Source organism: Cupressus sempervirens, chromosome 7, assembly GCF_028749045.1.
Source record: "Cupressus sempervirens isolate cs-2001-9-10 chromosome 7, ASM2874904v1, whole genome shotgun sequence".
NCBI classification, from domain to species: domain Eukaryota; kingdom Viridiplantae; phylum Streptophyta; class Pinopsida; order Cupressales; family Cupressaceae; genus Cupressus; species Cupressus sempervirens.
Window position 1 is genome coordinate 894,297,710 of NC_143124.1, and position 12,715 is coordinate 894,310,424.

Genomic DNA, 12,715 nt, shown 5'->3' on the forward strand with positions numbered 1-12,715 from the left:
AAGATCTTATGTCATGTTAATTTTAATAACTTGGTTAGTATCAGTAACATGAGAAGAGTCAGAGGTTTTCCTAAGTTGAAGAAACCTAGTAATATAATTTGCAAACAATGTCACTTAGGCAAAATGACAAAGTCAAGTTTTAAGAGTAAGACTCATACCTCTGAAGGAATATTATAGATTGTTCACACTAACTTGTGTGGACCAATTGATGTGCAATGCTACAAAAAACATAGGTACATTATTCTATTTTTTGATGATTATTCTAGAATGATGACAATTATGTTCCTAAAATAGAAATCTAATGCTTTTCAAATATTTTAGTGGTACTTAGCAAGAGTTGAGAAGGAAATAGGTAAAAGTCTAAAATGTTTGAGATCTGACAGAGGAGGATAATTTACATCAAATGAGTTTAAGATGTTTTGTAATGATAGAGGAATTAAAAGATAGACATCTGCTCCTAGGACCCCTCAACAAAATGGAATTTCTAAAAGGAGGCATAGGTCTATAATAGACTATGCTAGGACACTCATGATGGATAACATGTTGCTTTGAAATACTAGAGAGAAGTTACAAGTACAACTATCTATACCTTGAACCATGTACAAGTCAAGAAAGGTACTCATTCAACACCTTTAGAACTATGGTATAGATACTCACCCAATGTAAAATATTTTAAGGTATTTGGAAGCAAGTGTTATATCCTCAAAGATTTTAGAAATGGTAAATTAAATGCAAAAAGTGAAGAAGGTATATTATTTTATTATTCCACAAGAAGTAAATCTTATAAGTGTTTAAATACTAACATTAACAAAATTATGAAAAGTGCAAATGTGAAATTTGATGAATATACATAAGTACATGAGGTTGAACCTATGAATAAACCAAAAGAATACAGATCATTTGTATACTTTTATGAAGGTATGTCTGCTGATGAAGATGTTGTAAATCAAGTCGCAAACCAACAACAAGTTTCAATGACCGTCGAGTCACATACTATAAATGTCGAGTTGCATTCAAGAACCAAGCTACATTCAGGTACCGAGTTACATAATGAAGTTGAGGCACATTCTAATTCTGAGATTAGTGTACATGAAAGAGATGTTGAACCACCTAATAGAGATGTACATAGTGATTCCAAAGTTGAGAGACCAAATGAGGAAAACAAAACAGAACCAAGACTGTCTAAGTATGTCAAGAGACATCACCCTATTGCATAGATAATTGGAGATAAAAATGCTAGACCAATGATAAGGAACACATTGAGAAATGATACATTTTTTTTGAGCATGAAAGAACCTAAAATAGTGAAAGATGCCTTAAAAGATGTGGACTGGAGTAAAGCCATGAAAGAAGAGACTGAAAAAATTGAAAAAAGTAAGACATGGACTCTAATTCCTAGACTAGAAGATAAAAATGTGATTGGCACCAAGTGGGTATACATAAACAAGTTACATGAAAATGGTGAAGTCACAAGGAACAAGGCAAGATATTTTGTAAAGTATATGCACAAGAAGAAGGGATAGACTATGGACAAACGTTCACTCCTGTTGCAAGATTGGAAGGAGTAAGAACTCTACTTCCTTACTCTACATACAAAGGTTTCAAAGTTTATCAAATGGATGTTAAGTCTACATTTTTTAATGGTATATTGGAGGAAGAGGATTATATAGAATACCCAGAAGGATTTGTTGATGCAGAAAACAAAACCATGGTATGTAGATTATACAAAGCTTTACATGGTTTGAAACAAGCACTAAGAGCATGGTATGAAAGGATGCATAATTATCTTTTGAATATTAAATTTGAAAGGACTAATGATAACAAAAATCTATATTTGAAGATAGAGAAAGGAAAAGGTATTTTACTATCTAAAATTTTTGTTGATGATATCATATTTGGAGGTCAAGATACTTTATGTAAGGCTTTTTGTAAATGAAATGAAGAAAGAATTTGAGATGTCTATGTTTGGAGAGATAAAATTCTTTGTGGGTTTCCAAGTACATCAGATGAAATATGATATATACATCACTCAGTTAGAGTATGTAAAGGAGATACTGAAAACTTTTGGATTGGAAGATTCAAAGTCAATGAGGACACCTATGATAAAAGGCCATAAATTGTCAAAGAATGATGATTCAACTGAGGTGAAACAAATATTTTATAGGTCTATGATTGGAAAGTTACAATACGTATTATACAACAGACATGATATTGCATTATCTATTAGGACAATTGTAAGATTCTCTACTAATCCCAAGGAGAACCATTCGATGGTTGTTAAGAGAATAATGAGATATCTGAAAGGAACATAAGACTATGGTCTATACTACAAGAAAAATGAGAAATTTGAATTGAGAGTCTACACTAATGTTGATTGGGCTAGAAATATTGATGATAGAAAGAGCACCAATGGAGTATCATTTTTCTGAGGAAAAAGGCTAGTTACATGGACTAGCAAGAAATAAATCTAAATCTCTCAATCTATTGTTGTTGCAGTAAATTGTACAAACATTGTATGGATCAAACAACTACTCAAAGGTATGGAGGAGGAAATCACTAAACCTATGATACTTTATTGTGATAATACAAGTGTTATAAATATATTAAAGAATATTGTGATGCATACAAAGACTAAGCACATTGCAATCAAGTACCATTACTTGAGAGAGTTAGTGGAAGATAAAGAGGTGAAGATAGAATATGTTAACACAAAAGAGAAAATTGTTCATATCTTCACAAAAGAATTACCTAGGGATGCTCATGAGTATCTAAGAGGTAAAATAGGGGTGATACCCCTATAAAAGGCTATCTAAGAAGCATGAGAAGTGTCCTGCATCAAACAAGTTGATTGACATACATTATACATTGACGTAATGAATCCTACCTTAGGAGCTAACTAAATTAATCAAAGAGATGGAGTTAAAAATCAGTCACAAGATAGGTGACAGGGGGAGAAATAAAAAATGTTCATATATCCCTAATAAGATGAAAAGTCCTTGGCATTTTTGTCAAAGAGGGAGAAATCCTGATCCTGCTAAGGGAGAAATCATGATCCTGTTGAGGGAGAAATAATAAGTGCAGAGGGAAATGAAAGAAAACATAGAAGAATCATGGAATACCTAGTAAGAGAGAGTTAATGACAAAGGAGATATAAGAAGTGATGCAGAGGGAGTCATAAGGATGAGTTGATTTATTGTATGTTAATCAGAATAGAATTTTGTAACCTATTTAGAAGATGAAAGTTACTGATAGAGGGTAAGATTTCAATACAAGGAACAATTTTCTTTTTGGTATTTTGTTGGTTATATTGATTAAGTTTGGCTCATTTGGTTCTCCATCAATGCCAAAGAGGGAGATTATTGAAAACAGATCGATACAAGTATGAAAATGTGTTTCAATCATTGTTTTGTCACTGATGTCAAACCTGCTACTTGATGGAAAGACAATTACTTAGATGATTTGAGTACTATCATTTGTTTGATTAATGAAGAGGATTTGATCAAATGTGGTAACAATAGCACCTAGAGTAAAGGTTGAGTTATGATATGCAAAAAGAGTACAAGGATTAGTTAAGACAGTGATATTATAGTGCATTGATAATATACTTAAGGTTGCAAAGGATGGATATAATAATTAAGTTCAGAAGAGTAAGTTAAATGAAGTATGTTTGTCAAGCTTAACAATCTACATAGTAGGTGCTAAGAAAAGTTAGTGTAAGCCAAGCATAAAATTAGTTGGAGCTGAGCAAAGTCAATTTTAGTGTAAGCTAAGTGATACAGTGTAAGTTGATTAATACATTGTAAGCCGAGTAAAGTTTAGTTGATGTCGAGCACCAGTAAACTTTAGTTCATGCCAAGTGTTTTGATAGTGGATGCCAAGAAATGCATTACGTGTTGAGCATCAAAAGCAAGTTAAGATTCAGTGTCAACATTATGAGAAAGATCATGAATTTGATGAATCTAAGCTGACAAGTTTGATTTCTTGGATTGTGTGAACCATGTAGAAGATAAGCTTGATGCACTGGTGGCATAGAATTCAAGATGCACTATTTTTAAGGTGAATCCAAAGAGGATTGAAGGAGAAGTTTCTAGAAGGGAATGAAATGAATTGATGGGTAGATTCATTGAATTGTATCTAATCTAACCTAACCCTAAAATGGATGATGGAGGTTGAATGGAAAAAGATCTTAATTTTTTATTTATAGAGATGCTTGGTTAGAAGCAAAGGTTATCATGTGCTAGAACCTAAGGAAGACAAGGAGTCTAGGGTATTGCTTCATTCAGTGACCTAAGAGAAGAGACTGCATTGGCAAGAAAAGAAAGAAGGATTAAGGGTATGCATGCTTGAAGGGTGAACAAGCTGTCAGAGCTGAAGTGTGTGAAATCCAAGTAGAATGGAGGATTGAAACATAGATATATAATCTGCAAGTGTGTTATAAGTTGTTATCAGAACAATCCTTATTGTTTCTTTGTAATCATTGTACTAGTATAGGGTAAATCCTATGGATTAAGGTTGACCTAACAGTCATTTGTAAATCCTTTAACTGGGTAACATTCCAAGTGAATGATCTAAAGTCCTCTAACAAGGCTCACTACTAACAGGGTGATTGAAATCCTTTAATCAGGTCACATTTAATAGTGTGCATTGTAACCTTTAACAAGGTTGGCCTTTGATAGGGCATCACTTCAGAAGAGTTAGAATAAGTAGCATGTTACTAGTGGTTTTTCCCAAATTGGGTTTCCACATTAAATAATTGTGTCAAATGTGTTATTGAATCTGTTATTTTTCATGTTTACATTTCTACAAAGTTGATTTGACAGTAACCTACAAGTTTAAGTGATTGTATGATCTAATGGATGCATGCATGATGAAAATGTTTTATGGATATGGGTTCACTAAGTTGCAAAAAGTTTTAATTGTACATCTAGACCTTGGATAACTGATTCACCACCCCCCACCCCCCTTAGTTATTCTAAAATAATTCCAACAACATCTCCCTGCCATCATACAACTCCTTAATCCAAGAAGTCATAAGGACCATAGAAAAATAAAAGTCCCCCACAAACTATTTTTGGGTATGAATTTTCAACATAGGTAAAAATTATTCTTCCTATGTCTAAAAAATGAGATCTCAAATTATTAGCATGGTCTTGTAGCTCAAAAATCTTTGGCCTGAGGTCATTGTATGGATCTATAGGAGACTAGCAAGTTGATCATTTGATGTTGCAAGGGAAACCAAAGTCAAGGAGGAGTTTACATATGGGCTTGATTTATTTTTCCTCTCTTACTACTCCTGGTAACTCCAAGCTTGTGATGAACTTGGAAGGGTAAACTTTAACATATTCATGGCAATAAATGATATGATGGGTTGGAGTGAAATCAACCTCTTGGTAATCTAGGTAATCATGTGGGTCATAACTAGGATGTGGCTGAGATAAAGGATGGGAGGGCTAAGGAATAGCATCCTCGTGATATGGAGGAAAGTGGGAGACATCTCTATGAAGGGAATCCATGATAAAGCATTTAAACAAGCACCTTCATAGAAATCCCAAAGAAACATAAAAAACCAAAAATCATAACAACACTTGGTCTATCGAAACTAGTAGATGCATAGAGTCACCATGGTGTTTGATTGAATGACTCCAAAGGCTTATGACACTAAGAAAAACACCCAAATTCTTAGTGAATAGATTTGAAATGCTTACCAACAAACTTATGTAGCTGAATTTTTGTATCTCACTGGGTGTGCCAAAAATTGTTGACACAAAAGTATGCACCCTTGCTTGAGGTATGACCCTCAAGCGACCTCGTGCAACATGGAAACAACCTCCAAGTGTGTGACTTGTGCTCTGAGGCTGAATCTCCAAAGAAGGATGACTTCCTTACAATCAAGATCAGATTTTATTTTGATATCCATTTGTTGCTTTCTCTGCAACTCAACTCTAGTGGTTGGGGATTGAACTTCAATGTTTTATTTGAGTTATGTCAGATCTATAAAGGCAAGTTTGTAAATAGTTTTAGGGGTTCTTCTTTGTTTTTATTTTTGCAACAACAACATGCTTTGTAAATTTGTTATATTGTCTTCCATTAATGAAAACTCAATTTTTTACCCTTTCTCACATTCATCTATATGTGTAGCCATCTTGCCTTATATTGAATGCTTTCCTTTGTCTTCCTAGTTTATGTGTTGTGTCAATTTGTTCATGAATGCTACATTGTGAAAGTTATTTTTTCCTTCTATCAGCTCATTAGTTCTGACTTGTGTGTAAGTTTTGGGAGATAAATAGAGTTTAGATTTATATATTTGGGATTTTCATTCATGTTTTGTGCATCTATAGCTAGATTTGTAACCATTGTTTTAGTCTGGTGCATCACCCCTTTAGTTTCAGCATTTTAATTTCATGCATTCCTCCTCCCTTTGTAAATAGTTTTAGGGGTTCTTCTTTGTTTTTATTTTTGCAACAACAACATGCTTTGTAAATTTGTTATATTGTCTTCCATTAATGAAAACTCAATTTTTTACCCTTTCTCACATTCATCTATATGTGTAGCCATCTTGCCTTATATTGAATGCTTTCCTTTGTCTTCCTAGTTTATGTGTTGTGTCAATTTGTTCATGAATGCTACATTGTGAAAGTTATTTTTTCCTTCTATCAGCTCATTAGTTCTGACTTGTGTGTAAGTTTTGGGAGATAAATAGAGTTTAGATTTATATATTTGGGATTTTCATTCATGTTTTGTGCATCTATAGCTAGATTTGTAACCATTGTTTTAGTCTGGTGCATCACCCCTTTAGTTTCAGCATTTTAAATATATAGTTTTGTGCATCTATAGTTGAAGGACCACTTGAGAGGAAAAGGGAGGAGGAATGCATGAAATTAAAATGCTGAAACTAAAGGGGTGATGCACCAGACTAAAACAATGGTTACAAATCTAGCTATAGATGCACAAAACATGAATGAAAATCCCAAATATATAAATCTAAACTCTATTTATCTCCCAAAACTTACACACAAGTCAGAACTAATGAGCTGATAGAAGGAAAAAATAACTTTCACAATGTAGCATTCATGAACAAATTGACACAACACATAAACTAGGAAGACAAAGGAAAGCATTCAATATAAGGCAAGATGGCTACACATATAGATGAATGTGAGAAAGGGTAAAAAATTGAGTTTTCATTAATGGAAGACAATATAACAAATTTACAAAGCATGTTGTTGTTGCAAAAATAAAAACAAAGAAGAACCCCTAAAACTATTTACAAACTTGCCTTTATAGATCTGACATAACTCAAATAAAACATTGAAGTTCAATCCCCAACCACTAGAGTTGAGTTGCAGAGAAAGCAACAAATGGATATCAAAATAAAATCTGATCTTGAAGTACACCATGCTACTAGAAGTGACAGGAAGAACAAAAGAAAATGCACCCAACTATAAAAGATTGAATCCTAAAAGATTTGATCATTCCATGCATTAAAGAGGCATCGAGATGCATTGGCGTCATGCAAACAAGGCCCAAAATTTTCCCAACATTAAAGAACTAGCCTTGAAGGCATGTGTTGGGTGCAAGAAGTGAAATCATCCTATTGTAAAAAAATGTAGGGTGGAATACCCTACAGTGTTAACTAACCTGCGTAAAAGTTAGAGTTTACCCGCGTGGAAAAAGATTTGATTTGCGTCCAAAAAGAGATGACCATCGATGTAGATCTTTCCATTTAAGATGGATGACCTAGAAGCTAAAAAAAATCCCAATACATGATTAAAGCACAACCATAGATGAAGAACCTTTTTAATTTGACTCTCAACACATTTCCAAACATACGATGGAAGAAACAAAAAATACGTACATTATTTTGTAGGCCACCCAAAGATGACCCTTGCAAAATAGCGCAATGGTATAACATAAAATACCAACCACCAACTAACATGTTAACCCACCAAACAATCCATTCCATTGAAGATCTCTCAAATTAGTTATATGTGATGGGCTGAATGGGGGCAAAAAAAGCCAACACAACCCAAACATAGTTAATGTCGATCATAGGAACAAGGAACACAAAAGGCTGGGGGACTATATGGAAGGTGTCATTAAGAAAAATGTTTATCAGTGCATTGTAATAGAGTGGTCAATTCACAATGATGGGTTTGAATGAATGCCAAATTTGATAATGACACTACTGGCTTGAGCCTACAAGAAGGCAACAAACTATTTGACAGAAGGCCCAAATAGAGTCTAAAATGTTCAACTGAGAGACATGCATATGGGGAAAGCCTATACATAGGCATATGAACCATTTGATAGAGTTCCTTTGGTCACCACACTAAATGCCAAAATAAGAAGATGTGCACACTCTTCAAAGGTGTAAGTGGGTATGATAGAAGTGAAAGTTATAATGCATGGTGCAAAGTGAGAATATAGACAAGGCAAGACTGGTTTGACGAAATGTTGAAAGAAATTTTACTTGCATTGTTATTTTGCTTAATAACACCTAAGTGTGAGCTTAGAAAAATGTGCATGTGCAAACACTTTTGCAAGGTTTTGTCAATTATTTCAAAGAATGTTTAATCCAGTAGAGTGCTCGATAGTAGGCTACATTAGGATTGATGCCAATGTTATCATTTGAGCTTGAAACCCTTCACATGTTATTCTCAAAAGAATGGATGAAAAATGATGTTGGTTGTCATGTGGAAGTAAATGATCATCCTGGATAGTGAATGATTTCTAGTGGTGCCAATTAGAAGCTTTAATGAATACTAAAGAAGAAGTTATTGATCAAGGAGTGATGTGATTTTTTAGATAGAGTGTTTGTGGATACATGTGCACAATACATGAATATGAATAAGGATTGCAAAATGTTTGAAAAAATCCTTCTGTGGAATGTCATCTTACTACATGGAATAATCTAATAATATACTTAGGATGGTATACACAATCTTCAAAGCTCATGAAGGAAGATACAAAGCATGTTGGGAGTCATTCTGATACTATCATCCAAATGTAGATGATAAAGAAGTCTTCATTAAACTATAAGTAATATGTGGAATCAAACCCCAAGTCACATAACTCTATGTACATATTTAAGGAATTCAATGAATTGGTTGATAGAATGCTCGATAGATGTATTGTAGATCATGGTATGTATGCAAACAATTTGACAAAACAAAAATATATATATAACTCCCATCCATCACAATGAATGCCCAAATATGAAAATTGTAATGCCTACCCCTAGTTGACTTTTCTTGTTGTATTGTCAAATTCTTTTAAGCTAGTTTTATGATTGTGTTTTATGATTAGCAGTACTTATGATGATACATGCATGTTCATATAATGATTTCATTTCATGACGATAGTTACATAGATGATTTATATGTAGTTTCTATGGTTACTTACCCCATACTTGCATGTATATGGTGTACGTGTATGTTTTACTTTATGTTTGATGTTTCTGATTTGGTTGAGAAGGGAGTTGTAGTCAGCTGCTAGTTGGGATCTACATGATGCACCACTTCCTACCATTGCCTATTTAGTTTAGATTATATGTGTATGTACATGCATGGATTTTATGCAGATTGTAGGTACCAAGGATCGACTTCTTTGAATTGTCAGGATGAGCGTACCCTATCATAGTATCACAATGGTATAAGTGGGTAGATAATTCTTGAGTCCAAATCCTAACCCTAGGCCAATTGTCCTAGAAAGTAGGACAAGCATTTGAGTTGTTTACATTTCCAAATTTGTTAAGTGATGTGAATTCGTGATTTTGACCTTGTAGTTTGAATATGTGCTTTGTCTTTCAATTGAGTTTTTGTATTTAGTCATGTGGGTCTATTGTGACTCTTAGTTATAATTAAATCAAATTAAAAGATAATTTAATGAAAATGTTATAAAGAAAATTCAATATTTAATTAATTGATAAATTAATTAAATAAAAGTATTAAATTTAAAGATTTTATTAAAGTGTCATCTTTGTGTGATTATATTTATTTAACTTATGAATAATTGTTTAGGAGTTTCATTTTCAAAATAAAGTCTAAATAGTACTATTAGTTAAATTAAAAAAATATTTTATTTAAAACATCTCGTGATTTAATAAGAGAGAGAAAGGAATTGATCAATACAGATTATTTAATTTAAATTGCAAAAGTTTGTGCATGAAATTAAAATATAATAAAGTAATTATGGAAAAGGGGTTTTGTGTGATTGCACAATTGAAGCCCTAATTTGGGGAATAACTCTTTATTATTGAATTAGAGTTCATTTCTCCATAGAAGGATTTGGAGGAACGAATTCTCAAAGAAGGGTTTTTGGAAAAAAGGGAAATTGCTTGCGAGCTCTATGCATCCATTGTTTAGCATTAGATCCAAGTAGTATCTCGTGAGTTTTGCGCATTAGTTTTCATGCTTTGATTTCTCTGTCTTCTCCATGTCTTCTTATGGATCTAGTTTAAAAAATTCAATCAGGTTGAAACCCTTTTTTTTAAAATATTTTTCTTCATTTTCAAAAGCATCTATCAATGAATTTAATATCTGAAACCCTCATTTAATTAATTTGGTAATTCATAGATTGAATCGATTAAGAAATCTGTGTTTTTGGGATAGGATTTTGAAAGGATAACTGTATTTAGTTTATTATTTTGGTTGTTTTAATATTGTTGTCCTATCATATCTACATTTGAAAATACATTACACACACACACACACACACACACACACACACACACACACCACAATAATTTTCTAATTACTGCGGTAATTGCAATTTTAAATATGGAGTGATTTTTCTTGTTTGGGGGTTCTGGTATTTTGTTTTATTAAATAATTATTTTTAAAATTTTTTTTGAGAAACTTAGTGAAACTTTAGGTTAGTTTCTTTTGGGTTCCTTAGTGGGCATTACACAAATGTCCTTGCCATCCAAAGCATAATTACTTGTGGTAAAAAGAAACTGAATTGTGCATCAAAAAATGAGAGCATAGATAAAGAGAATGAAGGCTCGATAAAAAGTTTAAGCATGTGACTTTGAAACAGCTTGCTATACAAGATTGAATCAAAGAGCTACATGTGGATGACTGAATCACAAGATTGTGCATATAGTACAAGGAAAACCTTGACGATGAGTGACAATAGGGTATGTGAACAAAAGATCTATTATAACTATTGTAATTGGAGAGTTAGAAAAGCATGCTACTAGTCTTTAGACTCAAGTATTTGGAAAGAGAAGTCAAATAAGTGAATCAATGAAATATAAGTTCCAAGGCAAGGAGCCCTCTACAACATTAATAAGTATGCTTCCAAAGATATGAGACACAAAAATGGGACATGTTAACATTGGATATTTCTGACAAGAAATGAGAAAAAAGGATAGATCACCTTTAGCACGATGAACATTAGATAGTGGGATAGCCCATGTAGGAGGACATCCACTCACAATTCAGTGCACTGAACTGGTTTTGGAATGTATGAAAGCATATGATTGAAACTCTAGAGCCATTAGAAATTTAGAAGGTAATGTCATAGCAAGGCTTGATCCTATATCTATTTCCATTTTGTTTAGATTTCCAATGAGAGAGGAATTCATAGTGATCTCCACACAAGGTGCTCAAGGATATTTCCATAAAAATAAAAGAAAGTGTTTGAATACTATTTCCATAAGTTGGTTGGATCAATTGAGGAAAGGATAATCACAATTACCATGAAGGACTCTTCGCATGATCCTTTTTAATGAAGATATTTTAGATATGATTGTTCTTCTTAGCAGGGTGGTTAGGAATGAGACGACTGACAATTTTTAGGATTGGATATTTTAATACATCAATACCATATACTATTAGAAAAAAAAATTATCAATTGGGGGGAGAGGACCAATAATGCCCTTCACAACCAATTGACTCAATTCAATATGAATTAGGGATTCTACATGTCCTCTTACCTTATTTATGTGATTGCTAGTATGAAAGAATAGCTTGGTCTCAATCCTTATGGGGAATATAATGTGACTACATAAATCTATAATTATTACCCCCAATTGTAGCTAAAATGAAGCAATACACATTTCCACAGAGTGAATGATGTTTTTTCTATGCTCACAGCCAGGGAGTTACTAGGGGATATAAGACTCTAAATCACTCCTTAAGCAACTAGTCTCATCAGCACTTATGAGAACTTTTTCATACAATATCATCACTTAACCTACATTTAGGTTGGAGGTTTTCAAGAATGTCCTCTAATGTTGCCTCATTTCATAGATGACAAATTGGTACTTACAGAAGTTTGTAGGTAGATTGGCTAGGTGCACAAAAAGTGAAGTAATAAAGGAACTATTCCTTTCCCAATTGGTATAGGACATTATAGTTGTCCTTCTTCTTTAGAGGCTCAAAACATCGAAAGATCTATTGTCATGATACCTCTTTACTCTTTTTAAATTTTTTTTTTGTTTGATGACAGCGGGTATGTTGAAAACAAATAAGCACTAGGACCTAGCCCTACAACAGAAGACTATTGGGAAAATTGTGAGAATGATTTTAAGGTGAGAAAAAGAGGTTGGATGAGATTCACAGTGCAAAAAATAATTGATTACAAGATGGGGTGGGATGTGATAGACATACAAGAAGATGGATCGAATCTAATTGACCCTTTCTTCTTCGAATGAATGTAGTTACATGAATTACCTTACATTAATTGATCCCTACTAGAATTGAAAGATCTT